Here is a 26,423-nt window from a genome sequence, read left to right on the forward strand (position 1 = left end):
AACTGCAAATCAAAGATTTCAGCCTCCTGCCTAATGACCATGGTGAATAAAGTAGACTCTTCCGGAAAAAGGTCAGGAAGGAGAAAACAGCTCTGCATCATAAGAAGGGTCCTGTTCACTGTTTTATTGTAAGTCTATACAAAATTATCATTTGATGGAAAGAATTTGTCCCTACCATCTAGACGGGTCAAAGTCCAATCTAAACATTTGTTGGACCATTCGTGGGTGGCTTGTAGCCAAATTCACTGTCATACCAAAGAGTGAATAGGGGCTGGGCACAGAGGACAGAGCTCAAGCATAGCTTCGACTGAGGTCAAGATTGACTTAGCTTGGAGTCAGAAAGAACAATAGGATCCATCCTGCTACAGCGTTGAAATCGCAGTAACCATCATGGATGGTGGTGCTGGGCAGAGTTGGCTCCGCAGTTGAAGTTTAAACTGAAGAGGTTTCAGGTATCACAGATGCTGCCAAGGTCTGAACCACCTGTGGTAACCCAAAAGGATGCCTTCATGGATCCTGAAGGTGCATCGTAGAGAGCCAGTAGGGTGGCAAAGTTGAAGTGCATGGCTTCCTTAAACCCTAAATCTGTTGTGACTTTGCAGATGGAAGTGGTTATTTGGTGTGCATTAGAATCAGCTGGGGAAACGACTACACTTAGGGGACTGGGATTGAGACCACGAGCCACCTTGACATCCTTGTGGCTTCAGACGGAGAATGGCTAGGGTGGGAGCAGGATGCTTGGATTTCTTATGTTTCTTTTTGTTTTTTGGCTTGCCCGAAGACTTGTTTCACAACACTGGCCTGTTGGGAGACGGGACCAGAGAAAGGGAACAAGTCTGTGCCCTTGACCTTGAGCTGCCATTGTGTAACTTTCTGATGCTCTGCGACTTTCAGATTGAGTTGCGCTGCAAGGTCGCCTTCAGGTGCATCAGGGCACTCTTTGCAAAACTTGCAGTCATACCTCAACCCCGAACACGAGAGACAAGACTGGTGGGGATCTGTAAGAAAAGTGTGTGCAACAGCTCCTACAAGACTTGAAACGCTGTAGCTTTTTGAAGAGGCATGTTCTCTTGCATACTGGAATGAAATCTGAATAGAAAAAAGCTAGTCAACGTACTAGAAAAAGTAGGAGCTAGTTCAGGATCGCAAAGAAAGCTACTGACATCAGTGCGCTTGGGTGGCATCTACATGCTTCTCCAGTCGTACCTTCCAAGGTGGAGTGGAGTAGACACGCAGCTGCATTACATCTCCTACCGATGCACAAGGGAATTGCTATAAAAATTCTCCAGCTCTAGTCTTGTGCCAGGGGATGAGGAATCTATGGTTAGAAGTATGCCTCAGAAAAACATCTTCACAGCTGCTTGGAGGATAAGCAGTCTTTCTACAGAAGCACAGCTTTTGCCAATTCAAAAGGTGTGCTCAGATGAACCACACCTCAGACCCTCTTTACAGTACTCCTAAAACCTTTTATTTTTAATCACCTCAGGACTCATGACAGCTGTGCTGTCAACCCAGACCTAAAATGGCACATTATAATTGCTCGCTTCTAATTCTGTACAGCATTTTATAATGTTTTATGTTTCCTAGAATTTTCAGCAATTAAGGAGGGGAAAAGTATTGAAATAAAGACCAAACAGTGCAAGCATTTCAGATTATTTTTTTTAAACAGTCCTGCATAGGGTTGCGACCTTTGCCAGGCGATCACACTAACCCTTTGTTTACATTTTAAAATTCTGCAAAGCCCAGAACATGATACGTATTTAGAACGTTACAGAAAATTGGCAGTATTTATTTTTAACATGGACTTGTTGTATATTTCAGCTGACGGGAATCTCAGCTCTAGAACACATTTTACGATGCTTTCTTATAGTTGTGTGTTAGAGTATGACAGCAATAACGGTGATTTATAATTACGTTTAGGGAAAATTAAAAGTAGGAGAACATGATAGTAGTATTCATCTTTGCTTAGGTTTATGATAATGTGATGATATCCACTGTGTGCCCCTTGGTGTGCATTATGTGAAACCACCTCGATAATGCTCCTGAGATTCCACAAACTCCAGAGACGAGTGGACTCAAGAACACAGTTGAGTTTTCCATCGAAAGCGAAGCTCAAGTCAGAGTCCTCTCTCTATACTGCCTCCCCTTCCCCAGAGAAGCAACCTTCCCAATCTCAGAGAGTGTCATGATCATTATCATCACTTTAATTCTATAATAAAAGATCATAAAAGTACACAGCACATGCATTAAAGAATAAAAGAGTCGAATAGGTAAACGTAGATAAGATCATTTCATATAAAAGTTTGTAAAAAAACACGTAAAATTAATGGGAGATTTCATCATAAGGTGCTTACTGTGTAATTGATCTACAGTACATATCGATTTTTAGATAGGCCGAGGCCCATCATAAAGTGCATTTAGTTAGTTTTATCCACAGAGCATGCCAATATGTGGACAAACCAAAGGCCACAACTCTACATGTATCCGTGCTCAAGATTCTTAGCACCTCTACATAGTGGCTGGGTCCATCTAATTTACAAAGTGGTATTATCCATTTTTCCCTCAGAGATTTGTAGTTACGGCAGAAAAATAGCAAATGCATGATGGATTCAGGGCTTGCATTACAAGCAGGACAGAGCTAATCAGTGAGAACATCCTTGCTCCATTTTTTACAAAAAAGCTTCTTAGGCATAGTCTTGTACCGAAACTGAAAAAATAGGTTGCGGGCCAAAGGAGGGACAATTTCAACCAGTGTGTCCTCAAAACAGGGTATACATTTAAAATTAAGAAATTCAATAGACAAGTGGCCCTCTGCTTTTGTTAGTACTTGCAATGATATTGCTTCCCAAAACCTTTCCTTCAGCATCAATGTGGATACAGTTGCCATGCTATCTGGGTCGAATGTATGACATTACAACGCATGCTTTTACCACGCATGCCTTTACAACGCATAGTGCTTTGGGGCGCTGGATAGTGAATAGTTTAATTTACTATTCCAACTCCAGTCCCCGTGGATAGTAGGGAAGGTGTTGGATAGTAAATTAAACATATTCCCTATCCTAGAGCGCCACCAAGCGCAATGCGTTGTAATGGTTTGCATTGTAAAAGTTGCGTCGTAAAGGCACTGCGTGGTAAAAGTTGCGTTGTAAAGGATGTTTACCATCTGGGTCAGACCAGAACCCCTCCCTCCTGAGCCTCCCCAGTAGCTCTTTTAGTACTCGAAACTAGGGAATCAAGGTGATCGAATAGCTCTGAGAGGGCTCCCGGTATGGCAAGAGTTTATGAACATTCCACATCCTGTGCCAAAACATCAGGAGTTTATAGCTTACTTTATGTACCAGCAGCCTTTGCGCCAGATTCAAGTATAGAGGCACCAGCTGGGTGCTAACAGGTGGATTGAGGACACACAATTTGTCAAATCTGTGCCCAACAGTTCGGCCCAATAGAGGGCACCACCTAATAATTTTGTGTGATAAATTTCCAGAGCGGGTGCCAGCTGTCTTGATAATGTTTTCCTGTTTATTTGCTAATATTAGCGGTCTAATGTACAAGTTGCATCTTCACCTTTTCAATCTGTGCCACCCAATTTATTGTTGGAGTCAGGTGGAAGCCCAAATAATCAAAAGCATGGTCACGTTCCAGATTAATGTTACAAACTAACACAGGTCTTTTGTTGGGCTTAGACACTCCCTTTCTAAAAATCATCGATTTGTTTTTGATTCATTTAACACCAACCCTCGCTCATTACAATACTTGATAAAATCATTTAAAAGCTGCTGTAGTCCCTGCGGCGATTTTGAGATTAAAAGTGTATCATCTGCAAAAAGGAGGGCAGGCACTCTTTTTCTGTCAATTTTAGGGGCAGCGCACCCATCTCCATCTAAAAAGTTAACATCGTTAATAAAACGTGCGGGGGCAAAGACACAGCCCTGCCTTACTCCACACTGAACCGGGAAGGGATCTGTAAGTTAGTTACACTTCCCCCAACTCACCTGTGCTGTGTTTGATGAACGTAATCTAATTAAAACATCTAAAAGGTTTATTGGTATGCCGTGCCTATTTAGGACCCTCCAGAGGTTTGCAAAAGGGACTAGGTCAAAGGTAGACCGTAAATCTATGAAGACCACATAGAGCTTTCCTCTATTAACTTGCACTTCCTTCCAGTAAATGCACAGCAAAAAGGTTTGCTCCAGGGTCCTCGTTTTGGCTCGAAAACCTGCTTGAAGGTCACTCAGGAAATTTGACTCTTTAATCCAGCCCTGTATCCGGGCAAAAATTTGCTTGTAAAAGATCTTCTGGAGAAAGTCGATAAGGGTCATTGGCCTATAGCTGGATGGTCTCGCTCGGTCTCCCATTTTATAGATTGGGACGACCTCAGCATTTTTCCACCTCTGAGAATTGAGTTCGTTAGTAGACTTATATAGGACCCCCAGAGTGCTACATCCTCCTTGTAGAGATGTATTTATTTTATTTTGAGATCATTGGGGATTCTATCTGGTCCGAGCACATGGGCTGAAATATAAGACAGAATTGCTACTTGCATTTCTTCTATAGAAAATGAGAGGCCTTCACTCTTATTTCCCTCCTTACTGAGGCCTTCAGCTGACCCCTGGGGTTCTTACTCAACTGTAGTATCCCTTGACTCATAAAGAGCCGAAATATGCTTCCCACTCCTCTGGCTGCACTGTGAATTTTAGGGTTCTCCCATTCCCCTTAAGCCAGTATGCTGCTTGGCTCCAGAAGCTCTTTGAATCTTTGACTGACAGTGCATTCCGTAGAGCAGACCAGAGGGAGCCCTAGCACTCCTTCTTTGCAGATTCAATTGCCCGCTTATACTTCGCTCTGCAGATCATTATCTCAATGCAGGATTTTTGCTTTACAGCATTTAGAAGCACCTACTTGCTGAGCCTACAATCCTGATTGTACCATGCCCCCTGCTGAACTGGTCTCTGATGTATGCTGTTACTTTCCTTCAATTAAAGATTTCCTGGGCGGCCTAGCGATTCCCTTATCTGTTTATATAAAAGCTCAAGGCTGGAGCCAAATACCTTCACGATATTCTGAGTAGTGGAGGTAGCAGATTCCTCAAGCAGCAGGCAAATCTTCCTCTTGACTACACCTTGTGCCCCCAGGTGAACCTCCACCCAGTCCCAGGCTCGTTGGACTACAGACTGACCAAACAGCAAGATGTCAGACAACTTTATAGCCAATTGCTGTATGTTACTGGGAGGAACATCAGACAACAAACTTCTCCCAGCATTCTGTGTATACCATTTTGGGATATGGACGCCTGACTGCCAAGATGACATCTACCACTTCAGTAAGAAGATCAAAAGCCATCAACTATCAAAACTCAATCAGTTTGCGCAGTCTCAGAAAAAGGAACCAGCCCTGCTGCTGTAACAGCAGATCTCCCCGAAGGGGCAACTGGATCAGAGGACAAATGCTCATGGCTAGAACTTACAGGGAATGCCCTTTCCTTGAAAATGTAAGTGTCTAAGCTGAGATGGGGCCAGTCTTTCTTGAAGTTTCAGCATTCTGGGTAGGGGAGGTGGGCCCAGCTGAAAGAGAACGAGTTTGAGGGAAAAAGCCTATGGCAACGCACAAAAGGTTTGACCCTGCAACTTTTCTGCATTAGCGAATAGAGTGAGCAAGGGTTCTACCCACTGCTGGAAGATGCACAGAATCACCTCAGAGTGCAACTGCCATTCATGACCCACTAGGCAACAGCAGCTGAATTAGTCATGGCATTTAAAAAATCCTGTCACGTACTGGACACTCAAGGAAGTGCCTTGAGTGTCAGTCTTCCAGAGAGCATCCTGGCACTGGACCCAAGACCCCACTTTACCCTGCTTATTGCAATACCACATATCAGTTGTGTTGACGTGGGCAGACAGAAGTTAGGCCAGGATAATCATTTTGAATAGAGGGTGAAGAGTCAACATGGTATGCAGTACTCCATACTTGTACAGCACCAGAAAATAACGGGAGTAAAAACCAGCCTCGATCTCTACAGCTGGCACATCTTTCTTTGGTGCCGGTGGCCTAGGGAGCTTGAACTTGTCCTCATAGTAAGGACAAGTGGTCTTCCGGGAGGTGTTGTGGGCAGCAGTGACCAGAAGGGTAGGGAGTAGCCATGTTCCAGTGTCTAGAGCACCAGTGAGTCAGATTGTGATGCTCCTCCACTCAGTGAGTTAAAAAGGTAAGGCAGCCTCCCACCAGACGACTGTGTGCTGCAGAGGGTGACAATGTGGTTTTGCCGCAATTTGGGGGGGGGGTTTTGAGTAGCACACAGCCATGAGGACCTGGACGCTGTTAGCTTGATCCTCATCCTCTACAGCGAAAGGACTGGAAAGGCTGTTGCTGCATGTAATGATGTTGCCTCTTCTGGCACACCATGCCAAAGGTTTGCAATAGGCAAGTTTGCTCGGGGTGAGGTTCCGTGACAATTAAAGTGGTGTTTTCGACTCGCTCGAATACGGACGAGTTTGGTATCTATGAACCGCAAATGACGAGTTCAGTAGGTGTACGTGTTTTCGCTACGCTAACCTGAACCATTCATCTTGTTCGTGGGTTTCTTCATCTGAGCCCACGGGTTTCATTTTAGATACAGCATCCATTTTGTCTCTTGCCTTCAAGTAGCCAGCGAACGGACACTGTCCGCTTCGTGACCCTGGGATTCCCAAGCTCTTGCGGAAGATACGTGTTCCTTTGAGGGTGTCTTTATGACGAGGGGGATGACACTGCAAAGGCAGATGGCCTCGCTCAAGGCTCATCTTGCCGCGCCGGTCTATTGTTTCAGCCGTGCATTCATTAGGCACGTCTTCTTTGATCCTGCAATCGTGTTTCCGATATCACCCCCTTCCACACTTTTCAATCTGTTGACTATCTTTGTCTTCCCTTGCACCTGTTTCTGTCTTCTTTAACTCGTTTACAGCCGGAATGGAATTTACTCATGGTGGGATAATGTACTTTTACAGTTGGGAACCGGTGATGCCACTGTAATTATGTTCCGGGACTCTGAATACATGAAAGCGACCCTTTTTGACTTTACTGTGGGAACTGAGTCGTAACCTTTTGTTTGCCATGTTGTTCTATGACGAAAAACTGTATAAAAGGAGCGATCCACAGTTGCAATTTGAAGCAGTCTCCTAGAACCTAGACACGTTGTACTTCTTGTGACTTCTGTGTTCCCTGCAGTAAATAAACCTCGATCTTTGACGCCGAAGGAAGTGTCCCGTGTCTCTGTCATTTGTAAGCCGGAACAGGTAACCCACGAAGGTTTCAGGTGTTGTCCCCTGGCACCGCTGGGCCATAGAAAAGCCCAGTCCTTCAGTTGGCGCCCAAAGTGGGGCGACATCAGCGGTACCGGTCCAAAGCCCGACGATCGTGAGGAACTTCGTGTGAAATCTCCGAGGGAAGGTGCACCCCGCTTCATCGATCCTGTTGTCAAAACAAGTGGCCCGAAGACTTTTCCCGCAAAGATCCCCCGCCTCCTGGCGGCTGCGACGGACTGATGCCCTGACTGTCGACCTGTTTTGGCGCCTGGCGTAGACCTTTGTACAGCGAGACGATTGACGGGCCTTCCTGGTGACGCCATTGTTCTTTCAGTTAAGTATTTGTGGGTCGTTCCCGAAGTCCTTAGTTGTTGTTGGTGCTTAGTTGTTGCATGGTTCCATTGCATTTGTGGTTCTTCGTACTTTGTTCTTAGTTGTTCCATTTGACGACTGCAATCGCCAAAGACCAAGGGTCTTGCATTTTTGTGAGGATATCGTAAATCGATAACCCTTGAAGTTTATGAAACTCGGTTAGTGTGCACGATGCCTGGCCGTAGTACTTTGTTTAGTTGCTTTAAAGGTTGTGGTGCGGATTCCCGATTGGAGGACTCATGTCCGATACCTCCAGTTGGAACTCCGGTCTATGAGTTATATAGTCGCCATGGTGTGGGTCCTATCGCATATATAATGATATAATGAGTGCTGGGTCCGCTACACTAAAGATGACGGTGTCCTTAGTTGGCCACCTCATGGTAGTTTCGAAACAGCAATTTTGGATAACCTAGAAGCAAAATTGTTTAAAAGGAAAGCAAGGCCGGCCATGTTCGATTCCTTTCGGTTATGGCGTAAAGAAGCCAAGCAGAAAGAAATCAAACAGCATAAACGTAATAAGACGGAAGGTATCGTTGCGACGATGAGAAATGCAGGGCAGTTTCAGCGAGACAAAGACGAGAAGTGAGGTGCCGGGTTTTTAGGAACCCGGTGGTGCCAGGGGTAACACCCGGGGACCTCTGAGTTCTCCCTGTTCCGGACCACAGAAACACAGAGTCTTCTAGGTGAAGTCAGAGACCAAGTTTTATTGGCTGCAACCAAGTAACATGTGTCCTAGAAGTACGACAGCACGGGCCGTAAGTTCTCAGGAGACTGTTCGTTTTTACAGAACCAGCCTTCTCCTTATATACATAAATAACAGCTGCGGGCAAGAATTCTTGGGTTTATGATATGGTTATACACATATTTCTACAATAATACAAAGAGCGAAGTCATGCTGGTCAGCACATATTTTAGATGTCCAGTTTGTTATGGATTACCCAGCCAGGCCCAGAATTCCCATCAGATATCGATGAAACACCAATAAGGTCGGGCACCCTCCCATCATAAAACTGGTCATAAACAAGAATCATGGACAGGTGTATGTGTATGGAAAACATGGTCTGTATGTAGTGAATGGTTTATGGCATGTTGTGCCTTGATGATATCTTACTCGGCCACTGGGCGAGGAGTTGCCCAAACAGGTTTGGCTGGAGGCAGTGGAGTCAGCTCGGCCAGGTTATGGAGAAGTCAGCTACGGTGGACGTGTCCTTTCAGATCAAACTTGGTCTTAATCAATTGACTATATGAGGGCAAGTCATAAGATGGATGCCGTTTACCAAATGGAGTCTGAGGGTTCGGAACGGAAACCACGATTTAAGGGTGTTAGCATCACTCAATCATGACGCAAATGCATAGGGATAATGTCCTAATCATTACCGGTCCGTAGATACCAACTTTGTCATGGTATGACGATATTTTGCGATACGAGTGTTGGGCCTCGATACCGGTGGAACAGCAGGGTCCGGATTTTCAGTACCACAGAAGGAAAAGGAAGTCTTGGATAGATTACAACGTATGGCGGTGGATAAGTGTTATTCCGCTCTACCATCGAGTACTGATAAGAAGGGAGAGGAAGCAGTAGAGGACCCTTTGTTGTCCTACCTACTGAAGTCGCCACCTCCATTTGCACAGGATACTACAGCGCCTGTGGTTCCCCCTGTTCCTCAACCTGTCGTTCCGGCAGCTGCTGGTCAGCCTGTCGCTGGTCCTGTTCTTACGAATCCTCTTGTCCCTGTTCCTCTACCTGCTCCTGTCCCTACTGCTCCACTGCCTATACCTACTCAACTTGCTGTTCCCGCTACTTCTGCTCTTGTGGCTACTCCTACCGCTCCTACATTTAGTCCTCATATTGTTGCCTCTGTACTTTTCTCCTCTTCTCCGTCTGTTCGAAGACGCATTCCTAATGCTGTTGCTAATCTTTATTCTCCTTTTGGACCGCTTCTTGGGTCCGATGTTTCTGATGTTCCCCAACGCCGAAGCCAGGTTCCTGGTGGTAAGGAACGTGAGACGTTAATCCGGATGGCGCATAATTGGATTAGGTATCCCCTTAAAAACACCCCGCGCATAATTTGAGACCTTTTCTCAATTCAATGAGCCCACACAGAGATTTGTGTTTGACGAAATGTGCAAATTTTTATGTGAAGCGATATCAAATGATGAAGTAAACAAAGTACTGATCGATGTAACTGAACTTCAGCTTCAGTTTTCGAGTGGTATGATTGTGGGTAGCAATGTTCGACGTGCTATAGAACATCTTCTATCTTTTCGTCCTACTGTGATACCTCGAGCATTGTTTAAAGATGAATCTGAGGAGTGGATGGCAACGCCTGGTCAGTATCCCATGCGTGAAGTTCCCCCAGTGTGGATGCCAGGTGATGCGACTGTCAATCCTGCTATTTTGCCACACTTCCAGAGAGTGTGGATACACCTCCCATGGAAGCGATCGGAAGTCTTGCAGGTTAAGCAATCTTTGCCTGACCCCCGCAAAAATCCTGCAGGATATTATAAAGAGTTGTCCCAATTAGTGGATGCTACGATCATGAATCTTGCCGATATCGACATGTTGTTCGGCAACGTAGTACCTCAACCGGTTTGGGCGAAAATACGTCAAGAAGATACCAACTTTGTCATGGTATGACGATATTTTGCGATACGAGTGTTGGGCCTCGATACCGGTGGAACAGCAGGGTCCGGATTTTCAGTACCACAGACCCTCCTTTTGCCCTCATATTAGGCAATAACTCATGCTAATCTGAGTCCAAATCTGAGTTGATGAATTCATGGAGATGCTGCTGTAGCATCATTCTGTTGCTCAATTCGTCCCTTGATACAGGCTTCCTTACACATGAGGTAGCGCAGAGGCCACATATTGCAGGAGCGCACTGTACAAACAGGCAGAACATAAACAGAACGGCTAAGATCATCCCAATGAAGATCAGAGTTTTCCATCCCCAGGCAGATATCAGTTCCCAGAACCACCCAAGCAAGGACCAATCCCCTTTTTCCACGTGAAGGGAATCAGAGATTTTGTGTAATTTGGAGATAGCCTGGTACACTGTCGGAGCGTTATCGGGGATGAAAATGCAGCAACTAGATTGGATCACTCTACATACACCACCACGGTCTGCAAGTATGACATCTAGGGCAACCCTGTTCTGAAGGGTCATAAGTCGATCCGACTGAAGCTCAGCTGTCAGGTTGCTAAGGGCACCGGCCGTTTCAGTCACGGCGGACTCAACTATCCTCGTCAATTGTCGAATGTTCCTGCTGTTCACCATAGGCCCCCAAAATGGCAGAAAACCCTTTGCGAAGTCTCCAAACTCTTGACCCGCAGTGTCGTCTTGACTCACGACACCCCTAACTGTCCTTGTCCGATGGTAATCTGCCCCGGCCGTGTAGGTGGGTGGCAGCAGAAACGAGATGAAGCATGTGCCCGAGAAGTCAGGGGGCAACCATGTATAGGCTTTGTCATGGCAGACGAAATAGGTGCCTTTAGCTGCCAAGAATGGAGGGGAAGTTCGGGAAGCAAACACATATGTTTCCGTGCATGTGCTCTTTCCCAACTGTGCTTTGGGATCCCTGCCAATACCTTGCAGACACAAGTGACCTCGGTGGGGCACTATCCAGACTGGGGAGGATTTCTTCGTTTTCTGGCTTTTATTCAAAGAGATCCCATATTTGGTTACATTCCAACGGCTGTAGGGAGTGAGTTCATCTTTAGGAATCGTTTGATACGTGTCAACATCCCTACTCATATTTCTTATTCCTACCACTAGTGCCTGGTTGCTGGAATCGCTCTCTGTGGAACGGGGCGGGTATGGTTCTAGGGCGAACAGGAACATGGTCTGGAAAGCCCACAGAGAACCATAATAACTGAATGGCAGGATGAAGTATGGAATTCCCTTATCTGTCGTGTGCGGCATGAGTCCACAGATCCAACAATTCGATGTGTTCATTATAGACTGGTGCTGGTGTAGGAGCTGGATGAAGGAGTTATTTACAAACTCTAGTCTTCTGGCAGACTCGTGTTCAGGAAGAGGGTGAAAGGAGTGTAAAGAAACAGTTGGAGGAGGTGTGGGCTGAGTGTTGTTTACAAAGGTGACTTGAAACGTGGATAAAGTATAACCAATCAAGAACATCATTGTGCTACATATCATCAAAATACATAGTATCAAGAATTTCCTTGTTGCCATCACAGTGCATATTTTAGTTTTAAAGTTCATGTGTCTAGCAGGTCTCTCTACCCTCGGAAACTCCATCCTCTGGTTGCTGCCCGCAGTGGGAGGTTGCTTCTGCCAAGATGTGCACTCTGTCCAGTCCGGGGTAATTTCCTCAGACCGACCAGAACCGTTGACCTAGGCGTCTCCGGCAGCACTCCTCAGACTTCAACCGCGGCCTTAGCAGCAGAACCGGATGGCGGTTTGAAAATCAAAAATGAGCTAGTTCCCTGGGCGAGAGAGCTGTGAAATCAAAAATATTTCATGGGGAAAAAGGGAAAATCGCACTAATTTGATTATGTCAGTTCCTTGGTCTTGACCTCAGATTATATCGTTCTTTCCCAGGCACGGTGTGATCTTTAAACAATATTTCAGGCTCCGTAGTGTCCAACTGCATTGACGGTGGCACAGATCCTTGCAAAATGCAATCGCTCCCTTTGTCGGTACCAGTTCCTTTTAATCGTGCATCGCTGAAGGGGACAAAACGAGGTATGAGCTCTGTCTCGGAGTCAGCGACTCCTTGCTGGACCCACCGGTCATATGGAAGGGGCAGCTGGACCCTTTTGCAATGGGCTCCGTGCATCCAGTGTTTTTTCCCGTGGACACGTACTGCAGAGCGGGTGGACAGCAAAACCTGGAAAGGTCCGGTCCAGCGAGGCTCCTCGTTCTTTGTTCGCCTGAAGTTCCGAATTAGGACCCAGGAGCCAGGTTCGATGGCGTGGCCTGGATCGTCAGACGCCGGTGGAGAGGAGCTGTGGACCTGTTGATGTAAAGCATGCAGTTTAGCTGTCAATTCGTGCAAATAGTCAAACAGTGCAGGGTACTCTATCTAACTGAGCTTTCTAGGCCTCGGTACTCCCCATATGTTTGCTGGGCGCCCGAACACGATCTCGTGTGGGCTAAGTCCCAGTCTAGAATGGACAATCATCCTGGTAGACAGGAGTGCTAAAGGCAGGGCGTCTGGCCACTTGAGACCTGTGCTGGCTTGGATCTTGGCCAGTTTCAATTTTAACGTGCCATTATAGCACTCTACCAATCCTGCCGATTGGGGATGATTTGCAGCATGGAATTTCTGGTGGATGCCTAGACACTCACATACTCTCTTCATCACTCGTCCCACAAATTCACTTCCATTATCACTCCAGACAATCCTAGGCATGCCAAATCTAGGGAAGAATTCTTTGACAAGGGCTTTGGCAGTTGACAATGCAGTGTTGTCCTTCAGGGGGTACGCTTCTACCCACCTGGAGAAGGCGCAAACGACAACAAGCACATATTTCAGGTTATTGCACCTCTCCATGTGAATGAAATCGAGCTGCAAGACCTCGAACGGATACGTTGGAGGTGCAAAATGACCAGCTGGGGTTGGGGTTCCCCTACCGGGATTGTGCTTCAAACACACCATACAGTTTCTGACCAGATTCTCTGCACATTTTGGGATACCACTATTCTGCCATACTGGGGCCAACAGCTTACATATTCCTTTCACACTGATGTGTGCCATTCCATGGGTCATCGTCACCACTGTGAGCACATAGGCGTTAGGTAACATCCATCGCTGATGTTCTGACAGTTCGACCCAACAACCATTCGCATCTAATCTACCCTTGCTTTCTCTCCATTCATTCACCTCTTTCTCAGTAGCATCAGCTTGTATAGATTTCACGCTTTCGATGGTGTCCTCACACATACCCACGTCAGGGGTCCATCTAGCAGGACCTACAACATACATCCGACTCATTGTGTTCCTTGCAGTCTCTTTCGCAACCTCCTCGGCAAATGCATTCCCTCGACCAACATCATCCGTAACCTTCCTGTGTGCACTGCATTTCACAATTGCAACTTGTAGGGGCAAGGTCAGTGACTCGAGAAGGTCGTGTACTAGCTGGCCGTGTTGAATTCTCGCACCGTGTGATGTCAGGAACCCACGTTCACGCCACAATCTTCCAAAACTATGGGCTACGCCAAAGGCGTACTGACTATCAGTATACACATTCACTCGTTTTCCTTTCGCCAACACACACGCTTTTGTGAGTGCGACTAACTCTGCTGCTTGCGCGGAATTGTGGGGGATGCGAGCTGTCTCTACAATCGTGTGTAATGTTGTCGCGGCATATGCTGCAGTCGTATCACCATTTGGCAACTTGAAACATGAACCATCAACACATAAATTATCATTACATTCAGGGAGGGGAGTGTCCTGCAAGTCTAATCTCCCTTTTGTCTCTTCTTCTGTCCTAAAGCAGCAATCATGTTTTTCAACCTCATCTGTTTCTGCTGGAATGGGTAATAACGTAGCAGGGTTGAGTGTATCACACCTCTTTATGTGAATGTGACTTGCTAACAGTGTCAGTTCATAGCTGGACAGTCGAGCGCTAGTTAGATGTTGTGTTTTCGTCCTGTTTAGTAGGATATCTACTGCATGTGGGACCATAACAATCAAGGTATTATTCATGACTAGCCCAGCAGACTGTCGAATACAGACAGCTGCTGCAGCAGTGGCCCTCAAGCAACTTGGTAATGCCTTAGCTACAGGATCTAGAGTCGCGGAGAAATACGCACATGGGCGTTGTTTGTCCCCAAAGCGTTGCGTCAAGACTGATAATGGGCAACCTTCCTTCTCATGGACATATAGTGTAAAAGGCTTGCTGTAGTCGGGGTTGCCCAACACAGGAGCCGAACATAATGCCTCACGCAACTCATGGAAACTCGCCTGACAATCTTCAGACCAAGGCAAAGGATTGGGTGTGTCTTTACGCATTAATACCAGCAAAGGTTTGGCCAACAGTGAGAAGTTCTGTATCCATTGTCTACAGTACGATGTAATGCCCAAGAAGGCACGCACTTCTCTTTGTGTCCTTGGGACACTCAGTTCTGCAATTGCCTGTATTCTTTCTGGGGTCAGTCTCCTTCCCTCCTTCGATAAGATGTGACCTAAGGAGGTTACTTCTTGTCGACAAAATTGTAATTTGGAAAGCGAGACTTTGTGCTTCATGTCACATAAATGATGTAACACTGACAATGTCGCATGTTTGCAAACTTCTTCGGTGTCTGCAGTGATCAGCAGATCGTCCACATACTGAATTAAAGTTGCACCATCCTGCAGAACAATCGTATCTAGTTGTGTTTTCAGGGCATGACTGAATATTGATGGACTTTCACAGTAGCCCTGAGGAGCACGTTTAAAGCGGAAGCTTCGTCCTCCTAAATTGAAGCCAAAGATATCTCTGCTCTCCTCGGCAATCGGGATGCTGAAGAAAGCGTTCTTCAGGTCAATCACTGAAAACCAATTGGCTGAGGCTGGAACCATTGTCAATAAGGCAGTAATGTCGGGGACGACTGGAAACTGTGGTACAACGATCTTATTCACTTCCCTTAGATCGATCACAAATCGGTACACAGGGGGCTGTGAAGGATCGGTACGCTTTAAGACAGGCAAAATAGGACTGTTACAAATGTTGCCTGTTGTCTCCTCGATGACATCTTTCTTGATCAGATCGTTAATGATCGCTAACAAAGCCTTTTCACATTCGTTTGATATTCTATATTGGGGAATGCGTGGTAACCTAACATTAGCTTTCAATGTTATGACATATGGCGCTATTTCCAAACGACCTACATCATTAGAACCATTCGCCCAAAGTTCATCCGGAAGAGATGACAGTTCTGTTGGAATATTCTCCTTTGCCAAATACATTGGAGAAATTACTTTTCTTCTTACCGTAAGTTGTACTCCCGAGGGGGAGCAGTACAAAGTTGCATTTATTTCTCGTAAAATAATTCTAAACCTAACAAGTTTTCGCCACAACCTGTTGTAAGAATGAGGGGTGCTTCTAATTCGCATGGGCCAACCGAAAGGGGCATGGGACTGGAGATCGGGTTTCTAACAGGGGCGCCAGAAAAACCTACTGAAACATTCATTTCGCCAGACAAAAGTGCGCCAGGAAGTTTTGAGTGCATAATAGAACTTTTTGTAGCACCAGTATCCAGCAGAAATGGCTCCGACACTCCGGAGGTAATCACCTCGACATAAGGTCCATTCTGATCTACTGGAACTGAAACAACTCCCTCTCTTTGTCCATGGCTGTCCTAGCAATTTTTACCCTCATTCTCGTTCTCTGCGTAATAGTCATCTGCATAGTACTGAGCTGACCTGGAAGACTTATTATTCTGTTGGTCAAAGCTGTTCATGGAATTTTGAGGCGGAAAAGAATTGGTATTCTGGGGGAAATTTCCACGGCCCCTACCTCTAGGAGCCTGTTGAACACCTCTACCTCTTGTACCGGAAACACCATTTAAGCGTCGCGCAAGAGCTGGACAATTACTTTTGAAATGACCCTCTTCTTTGCAATATGCACATTGATTCGGGCCATACGGAGAACGCTGATGGGAGAACTCGTTTCCTTGCGCGTTTCTCGAATACTGCTTTGGTTGCTGATAATTGGGCTGACTAGGAGTGCGAGGCGGATAGGCTTGCTGGAGAAGAACTTTAGTTTTTAACTCCTTAGTCTTTTTGTCTGCCTTATCTAGCTCGTCTTAGCGCAGATTTTAGCCACTGCCCAGTACTACAAAAATAGGCGCAGACGTTGAAACAGCCCAAGCACTCTCTGAATCTTTCAATTTATTGCAGAGTTCAGGAAGCAAATTATGTACAAATTTGTCTACAAACAATCTTTGGCCACCCTCGGTAGCCATATCCTCACCACTATGATCGGTGAAAGTCTCCTCAAATCTCGTGAAAAAGTCAGACACATTCTCATCTTTCTCCTGTTTGCATGCAGATAGCTTGTCCCAATTTACGCGCAATTCAGGCATCAATGTTTTCATGTACGTGATAATCCTACCGGGAAGTTCCGCTATTAAAGGCTCGGGTTTAGAACCACCAACTTGTCTAGCATCAGTAGCAGTAATGTTAGCCCATGAGTCACCTAGTTCTTGATCATGATCTGCATGACGTATTTTACTCCATAAAGGATGCGGAACAACATTCCCAAACAACATGTCTACATCTGCTAAATTCATGATACATGAGCTGGCAGTCTGTGATAACTCCTTATAATACCCAGCTGGGTTTTTACGTGGATCAGGTAGTGTCTGTTTGAGTGCTAGAACTTCAGATCTTTTTCAGGGGACATGAACCCACACACGCTGAAAATGCGGTGGAACAGGTGGTTGTGCATTCGCATCACCTTCCCTCCAAACTGGAGGAACTTCTCTCATAGGGTATTGTCGCGCCTTTTTCCTATCTGACACGTCATCTTCATACAATGATCTAGAGACATTTCCGTTACTCCTATAGGATAACAATAAATCTATTGCTTTTTCAACATCGGCACCTACAATCATACCTTCATAGAACTTAAAACACATGCGGAATAATTCCTGCATTTTGCGCTTGGGATCGTTTGTCTCCAAATCTTCACAAAGATATACACACAGCTCTTCAAATACGTATCTCTGAGTGGGCGCATCCCACTGACGGAAAACTTCCAGAACGGACTGAACATCATATTTAGCAGTGTCAGTAACCCATTTGCGTGCTAACTCATTTAGCACTTCTCTTTCCTCGTAGTCGGGTAGTTGACTACGCAACTGTCTACGTCCCGTTTTAGGAGTCGTTTTAGGCGACCCAAAGAAGGGTGAGAATAGACCAGTGACAGTACTTGCCACTCTCTGTCTGACAGAAGGAGAAGCTTGCGGCGAGGCAGATACGCCAGAAAAGACAGGCTGATGTAAAGAGGAAGTCGAAGCAATAGCAGAGGAAGTGGAAGTAGTAGCAGAAGTAATACATAGTGAACAGTTGGTGCAGTAGGCAAAGTTGTAGAAGTAGATGGAGTATGTAGCAAAGGCGGCGGCCCTTGAGAAGGCTGCGCCGGAGAAGTAGGAACCAGCTGAAGAGGAGCTGGTGCTTGTGCAAGAGCTGCATTTCGTGCGCCAGGGCGCGGTATAACAATGCGCTTCGGGGGTCCAACAATACTCAATGTGTATGGGGGTGGTGAATTCAATAAATGGGACATTAATGGATCTTTCTCGGGTGTATCCTTTGAATCTTGTCCTTCATGGGGCAACATCGGGTAGCATTTATCTATTGCTAGTTTCCTGCTCCTAAGCATTCGTTCACTTTCTTGTTCTTCCTCATTATCCCTGTATGCAACGGCGGCTTGCACCATTGACATACCTCTTTTGTTTTTCTTTGCTAATTTTATTTCTTTCTGTTTGGCTTCTTTGCGCCATAAGCGAAAAGAGTCAAACATCGCCGGCCGGGCTTTCTTCTTGAACAATTTGACCTCGAGGTTGTCTAATACTTCTGAGTCAAAACTACCATATTGGGGCCATTTTAAAACACCATCCTTGCGGGTGTATTTTATCCACACTTCATTATACGTGAAAGGACCTACTCCGTGCTTTATATATAACTCATATGTAGGAGTTCCAATCGGAGGAACCGGACACGAATCCTCTAATCGGGAGTCCCTACTACAACCAAGACAAAACAAGTTTCCAAGTCTGCTAAGACCAGGCATCTTCGCTCACTAGTCTAGCTTCAAACTTCAAGGGATTATCCGATTATGATAAGGTCGTGAATACACGAACTCCTCGGTTTTGGTGCTTGCAAGAACCAATACAAACCGTATCTCTGGAATACCAAAACTAAGAACCAAACTAAGGACTGGGAGACGCTCCACTTATACTTAACTGAATATTGAAGATCGGTGACGTCACTAGATGACTCGTCTATCGTTTCGCTCTACCAAGGATCACTGGGTCCAAAACAGGGCGATAGTCAGGGCAGCAGTCCTTCGCAGCCGTCGGGACGCGGGGGACCTCGCAGAAAAGACCTTCGGAACCACGTCGACATACAGGGGTCGCTGAAGTGGCTGGCAGTCCTCCGGAATTTTCACACGAAGCTCCTCACGAACATCTGGCTTGGACCGTCACCGCTCGATATCGCCCCGAGTTGGGCGCCAACTGAGGTGCCGGGTTTTTAGGAACCCGGTGGTGCCAGGGGTAACACCCGGGGACCTCTGAGTTCTCCCTGTTCCGGACCACAGAAACACAGAGTCTTCTAGGTGAAGTCAGAGACCAAGTTTTATTGGCTGCAACCAAGTAACATGTGTCCTAGAAGTACGACAGCACGGGCCGTAAGTTCTCAGGAGACTGTTCGTTTTTACAGAACCAGCCTTCTCCTTATATACATAAATAACAGCTGCGGGCAAGAATTCTTGGGTTTATGATATGGTTATACACATATTTCTACAATAATACAAAGAGCGAAGTCATGCTGGTCAGCACATATTTTAGATGTCCAGTTTGTGATGGATTACCCAGCCAGGCCCAGAATTCCCATCAGATATCGATGAAACACCAATAAGGTCGGGCACCCTCCCATCATAAAACTGGTCATAAACAAGAATCATGGACAGGTGTATGTGTATGGAAAACATTGTCTGTATGTAGTGAATGGTTTATGGCATGTTGTGCCTTGATGATATCTTACTCGGCCACTGGGCGAGGAGCTGCCCAAACAGGTTTGGCTGGAGGCAGTGGAGTCAGCTCGGCCAGGTCATGGAGAAGTTAGCTACGGTGGACGTGTCCTTTCAGATCAAACTTGGTCTTAATCAATTGACTATATGAGGGCAAGTCATAAGATGGATGCCGTTTACAAAATGGAGTCTGAGGGTTCGGAACGGAAACCACGATTTAAGGGTGTTAGCATCACTCAATCATGACGCAAATGCATAGGGATAATGTCCTAATCATTACCGGTCCGTAGATACCAACTTTGTCATGGTATGACGATATTTTGCGATACGAGTGTTGGGCCTCGATACCGGTGGAACAGCAGGGTCCGGATTTTCAGTACCACAGAAGGAAAAGGAAGTCTTGGATAGATTACAACGTATGGCGGTGGATAAGTGTTATTCCGCTCTACCATCGAGTACTGATAAGAAGGGAGAGGAAGCAGTAGAGGACCCTTTGTTGTCCTACCTACTGAAGTCGCCACCTCCATTTGCACAGGATACTACAGCGCCTGTGGTTCCCCCTGTTCCTCAACCTGTCGTTCCGGCAGCTGCTGGTCAGCCTGTCGCTGGTCCTGTTCTTACGAATCCTCTTGTCCCTGTTCCTCTACCTGCTCCTGTCCCTACTGCTCCACTGCCTATACCTACTCAACTTGCTGTTCCCGCTACTTCTGCTCTTGTGGCTACTCCTACCGCTCCTACATTTAGTCCTCATATTGTTGCCTCTGTACTTTTCTCCTCTTCTCCGTCTGTTCGAAGACGCATTCCTAATGCTGTTGCTAATCTTTATTCTCCTTTTGGACCGCTTCTTGGGTCCGATGTTTCTGATGTTCCCCAACGCCGAAGCCAGGTTCCTGGTGGTAAGGAACGTGAGACGTTAATCCGGATGGCGCATAATTGGATTAGGTATCCCCTTAAAAACACCCCGCGCATAATTTGAGACCTTTTCTCAATTCAATGAGCCCACACAGAGATTTGTGTTTGACGAAATGTGCAAATTTTTATGTGAAGCGATATCAAATGATGAAGTAAACAAAGTACTGATCGATGTAACTGAACTTCAGCTTCAGTTTTCGAGTGGTATGATTGTGGGTAGCAATGTTCGACGTGCTATAGAACATCTTCTATCTTTTCGTCCTACTGTGATACCTCGAGCATTGTTTAAAGATGAATCTGAGGAGTGGATGGCAACGCCTGGTCAGTATCCCATGCGTGAAGTTCCCCCAGTGTGGATGCCAGGTGATGCGACTGTCAATCCTGCTATTTTGCCACACTTCCAGAGAGTGTGGATACACCTCCCATGGAAGCGATCGGAAGTCTTGCAGGTTAAGCAATCTTTGCCTGACCCCCGCAAAAATCCTGCAGGATATTATAAAGAGTTGTCCCAATTAGTGGATGCTACGATCATGAATCTTGCCGATATCGACATGTTGTTCGGCAACGTAGTACCTCAACCGGTTTGGGCGAAAATACGTCAAGAAGATCACGCAGCTGAGTTAGGCGGTGATTGGGCTGCACTTACAGCGGCTGACGGATTGCAGGTTGGTGGGGCTAAGCCTGAGCAGTTAATTACGGCTTTGCCTCAAAGAATAATTACCCTAATGAAGACACTTATGCCAGCTATGAAAGTCAATTGGGATAAACTGTCTGCGTGTAAGCAAAAGAAAGACGAGAATGTCTCCGATTTCTTTACGAGATTTGAGGAGTCATTCATTGATCACAGTGGTCAGGATATGAGCACTGAGAGAGGTCAGAGGTTGTTCGTAGATACATTTGTAGCGAATTTGCTGCCTGACCTTAGCAACAAATTGAAAAATTCTGAGAGTTCATGGGCTGTTTCTACCTCCGCTCAGATATTGGCCACGGCTCAGTATTACGAAAATAGGGAGAAGGAGGAAAATGATCATGCGGATAAAAAGACGAAAGATCTCAAAACGAAAGTTCTGTTACAACAAGCGTATCCTCCGCGCTCAAATCAGAATGATTCTCAGCAGCGGAATAGATCGCAATCCGCTAGGTCACAGTCGCGGAATGACTCTTCTACGCCGAGATCTATGCTCGGATACAATCAATGCGCATATTGTAGAGGTGAGGGTCATTTGAAGTTTGATTGTCCGGTTTTGCGCGACCGAAATAATGGTGGTTCATCTAGAGGAGGTCGTAGTGGTCCTGAGCAGGCTTCACGAGGTAGAGGTCGTGGTGTTACTCAGAATCAAAATGAACGTTCTAATAATTCGTCTGATTCCAATAATTGCTTTGATCAGCGTGGTTCATCGTCAGGAAGATCTGCACAGTATCATGTGGACGATTTTTATATCGAGCGTGATATTGATGACGGTAACTACTAGGACAGCCACAGACAAAGAGAGGGAGTAGTATCAGTTCCGGTTGATCAGAGAGGGCCTTACGTCGCAGTTGCCACATCGGGCGTAGTTGAGCCTTTTCTGTTGGACACTGGTGCAGCGAAAAGTTCCATCATGCATTCAAAACATTATTAAAAATAGAACACTTCGGTAAGACTATCATGACATGATGGGCATTTTTTTCTTCCAGGCTTAGCAACAAAAAGGAAGGAGGTGCCTGGCTTAACCAATGTTTCCGTTGGATTCACTGGCACCCCTGTTAGCAATCCTGTTTCTAGCCCTTTGCCCCTTACAATTGGACCTTGTGAGCTGAAAGCTCCTTTGACTTTGACTACTGGTTGTGGTGAAAATCTTTTGGGCCTGGATTTGCTGAAACGGTTATATGCGACTTTGTACTGTTCTCCTGCGGGAGTGGAGCTTACTTTGGGTCAGAGAGTGATCTCTACCATGTACTTGTCATCTGATAAGCTCCCACCGGAATGGAGTTCTCTTCCTGCATCTTTGTGGGCAACAGGTCCCAATGACGTGGAGCCTGCTTGACATCTCTCCTTATGTTGTTCAACTGAAATCGAATGTGCGATTGCCACGTATTCCCCAGTATCGTATCTCCCTTGATGGTGAGCGAGCGTTGTTAGCGATCATCTATGACTTGATCGAGAAAGATGTTATCGAGGAGACTCGGGGAAACGTGTGTAATAGTCCTGTGTTACCTATCTTAAAACGCACTGATCCATCCAAGCCTCCTGTTTATCGTTTTGTTATTGATTTACGGGAGGTGAACAAAATTGTGATTCCACAATTTCCTGTGGTGCCTGACATTACGGCTTTAGTGACTCTGATTCCAGCCTCTGCTTCTTGGTTCTCAGTGATCGATCTGAAGAATGCTTTCTTTAGCATTCCGATTGCTGAGGAAAGCAGAGACCTATTCGGCTTCTCATTAGGAGGTCGCAGCTTTAGGTTTAAACGCGCCCCTCAGGGCTACTGTGAGAGTCCATCGATATACAGCCAAGCCCTGAAGAGTCCACTCGACGCATTTGTGTTACCGGCTGGTGCGGTTTTGATCCAATATGTGGATGACTTGCTGGTGGCTGCTGATACAAAAGACATTTGCAAACTTGCTACGGTGTCACTGTTACAGCATCTCTGTGACTTACATCACAAGGTGTCACCTTCTAAACTGCAATATTGTTGTCAAGAAGTAACCTATCTAGGTCACTTATTGTCAAAGGAGGGAAGAAGGTTGACCCCAGAGAGAATTGCAGCGATCGCTCGAATGACTGTGCTAACAACTCAGAGAGATGTGCGTGCCTTTTTAGGTATCACGTCATACTGCAGGCAATGGATTCCAAATTTTTCATTGCTAGCGAAACCATTGGTAGCCCTCACGTGCAAGGATGTTCCAACTCCTTTGCCATGGACGGAAGAGTGTCAGAAAAGTTTTTCTGAATTGCGTGATGCGTTGTGTTCGGCTCCTGTGTTAGGTACTCCTGACTACAGTAAGCCGTTTACACTATACGTTCACGAGAGAGAGGGTTGTGCGTTAAGTGTTTTGACGCAGCAATTTGGCGGCAAACAGCGTCCATGTGCATATTTTTCCTCGACCTTGGACCCAGTAGCTAGAGCGTTGCCGAGTTGTCTAAGAGCGACAGCGGCGGCTGCGGTGTCCATTCGACAATCTGCCGGATTGGTCATGGATAATATGCTTACGGTGATGGTTCCGCATGCAGTTGACACTCTCTTAAATCGTACAAAAACTCAACACTTGACGAGCGCAAGGTTGTCCGGTTATGAGTTGACGCTTTTGGCAAGTCATATTCAAATAAAGCGCTGTAATGTCCTAAATCCGGTGACGTTGTTGCCAACTAATATGGAATCAGATCAAGTACCACCACATGATTGCTATTTGCGAACTGAGGAAGAAACGAAGGGTCGTGTTGACCTAAAAAACACTCCATTGGCAGACCCCGATGGTACCTTGTATGTTGATGGTTCGTGTTTTAAGTTGCCGAATGGTGATGTGACGACTGCGTATGCTGTGGTAACATTGAGTACAGTTGTGGAAACTGCGAGGTTGAATCAGAATTCTGCGCAGGCGGCAGAGTTGATTGCGTTGACGAGAGCGTGTGTTTTGTCGAAGGGAAAGCGAGTGAATGTGTTTACTGATAGTCAATATGCTTTTGGCGATGCACATAGCTTTGGTCGATTGTGGCGAGAGAGAGGCTTTATGACTTCGCATGGCACAAAGATCCAACACGGACAGCTCGTGAACGATCTTTTGGACGCACTTAGATTGCCCAAGCAGGTGGCGATTATTAAATGTAGTGCGCACAGTAAGGTGACGGATGATGTTGGTCGTGGTAACGCGTTTGCGGATGAGATCGCTAAAGAGACAGCTAGAAATCTTGCAACTAGAATGTATGTGACGAGTTCAGTGAGGTGGCCTACAGAGACTGGTATGTGTGAGGACACTGTTGAGAGTGTGAAAGCGATTCAGAATGAGGCCACCGAAACTGAAAAGACTAAGTGGAAGGAGAGCACAGGAAAGTCGGATGCGCACGGATGTTGGATTGATTTGTGGGAAAATCAGAGATGGATGTTGCCAGATGCATATGTGCTAGCTGTTGTGACTATGGCACACGGCTTGTCACATATTAGCGCGAAAGGTATATGTAAGTTGCTGTCCCGTGTATGGAAGAATGATGGTATTGCTAAGTGTACTGAGAGAGTGGTTAAGAATTGTATGGTATGCATGATGTACAATCCCGGCAAGGGCACCCCTACACCACCTGGCCATTTCGCTCCTTCTACATGTCCCTTTGAGGTTATCCAACTAGACTTCATCCATATGGAGAGATGAAATAACCTGAAGTACGTTTTAGTTGTGGTTTGCGCATTCTCCAGATGGATCGAAGCCTATCCTCTCAAAGATAATACTGCCCTGTCCACAGCGAAAGTCCTACTGAAGGAATACCTTCCTCGGTATGGAATGCCACGGATTGTATGGTCAGATAACGGACGTGAGTTTGTGGGGAGTGTGATGAAGAGTGTGTGTAAGGGCCTTGGAATTACACAAAAATTCCATAGCGCCAATCATCCCCAGTCAGCGGGTTTGGTTAAAGGGTACAATGGTACTCTAAAATTGAAACTTGCAAAGATTCAGGCTACGACTGGTTTGTCATGGCCTGATGCCTTGCCTCTGGCTCTCTTGTCGACCAGGGCGACTGTACACTCTCGAGTAGGGCTTAGCCCATATGAGATTGTGTTCGGCCGTCCTGCAAACATTTGGGGGGTCCCTAGACCTAGGTCTTTCGACAGTCTTGAGTACCCAATGTTAATTGATTATCTTCATGATCTGACTGCTAAACTGAGGTTAATTCATCAACAGGTCTTTGAAGCACTGCCGGCACAGACAGAGGGTCCTGGACATCGGCTCCAACCGGGTGACTGGGTTGTCGCCAGAAATTTTGTCCGGAAGCGGAATTTGGAGCCGGGATCCGTGGGACCCTATCAGGTTCTACTCGCCACGAGAACTGCAGTTCGTCTGGAGGGCCGCAAAAACTGGGTGCACGCCACCCACACAAAGAGGTGCCAATACCTTTACCAGCGGATTCGTGGATGAGAGCCGGTATCGCCGCATCAGAAACAGAAACTCTGGTGAAATTTGTGCCGTTCAGTGATGCTCAGCCTGTAGGAGATACTTCAGTGCAATCAGATAACTTTGTTGAACCTTCATCATTGGGAAACTCAAAACTTGAACTATCATCTGACCGACAGGACTCTGTTCCGCAACCTGAACAATTATTTGAAGAACAGACTCGCCCTGGAAGAAGCAGATATTTTCTTCGTTCTCATACCAAAGACTAATAAATATCTCTTTGCTTTTTTCCCCTTGTTGAAATTCACGTTACCCCCCTCAGTACCATCTTGAACATTATGAACAATTGCAGCCTCTAATAATTCTTGAGTTCTTTTCCACGTGTGTGTTTTTCCACAGCTAGGCAGGTTCGTGACACTAGGTCGGTACTTTTGTCGATTCCTAGGAACTCCTGGGAATTGATAATCGCTACTCAGAACGAAGTGCGCAAGAACGTTGAGGACGGTTTTTAGAGGATGGAATTCTCAAAGTTGTCGGAAGTGGAGAAGACTCTAGCGCAAAGATCAGTACTACACAGGGTTGTAAAAACTAAATGCTTTCTGTTTCAGGTGTTCCTGCTGTTCTTGACTGTTTCCATGCTATTGGTGGGTGGAGTATATTATGGAATACAATCGTTATTGCCTTCTGCTTCACCTACTTCTTCTTCTGAACTAAAATCTGTTCCCACTGTTTCTCCTCATTCCTTTCACCCTCTACCTCAACACGAAAAGGTTAGACGTGCGGAATTCATGAACAACTCCTTTGTCCAGCTTCATCAACATCAGTTGGTGATGAATACTACCAACTGTTGGGTGTGTGGTTTAATGCCACATACCATGGATAGGGGAATTCCGTACTTGGGCTTCCTTATAGTTCCCAGGGGTCAGCTCGAGCAGTCCAAACTATGTTTCGTAGCGCACTAGATTCCTACCCCCATCGAGAGCCACGCACTGCAGATCATGGTCCTGGCCCGTACCACAAGCCTTTGGCAAGAACGATTGCCGATAGAGATATTTTTGACGCATTGCTTATCCCAGAGG

The sequence above is a fragment of the Lissotriton vulgaris genome, chromosome 3_1 (assembly GCF_964263255.1).
Source record: "Lissotriton vulgaris chromosome 3_1, aLisVul1.2, whole genome shotgun sequence".
In the NCBI taxonomy this organism is placed as follows: domain Eukaryota; kingdom Metazoa; phylum Chordata; class Amphibia; order Caudata; family Salamandridae; genus Lissotriton; species Lissotriton vulgaris.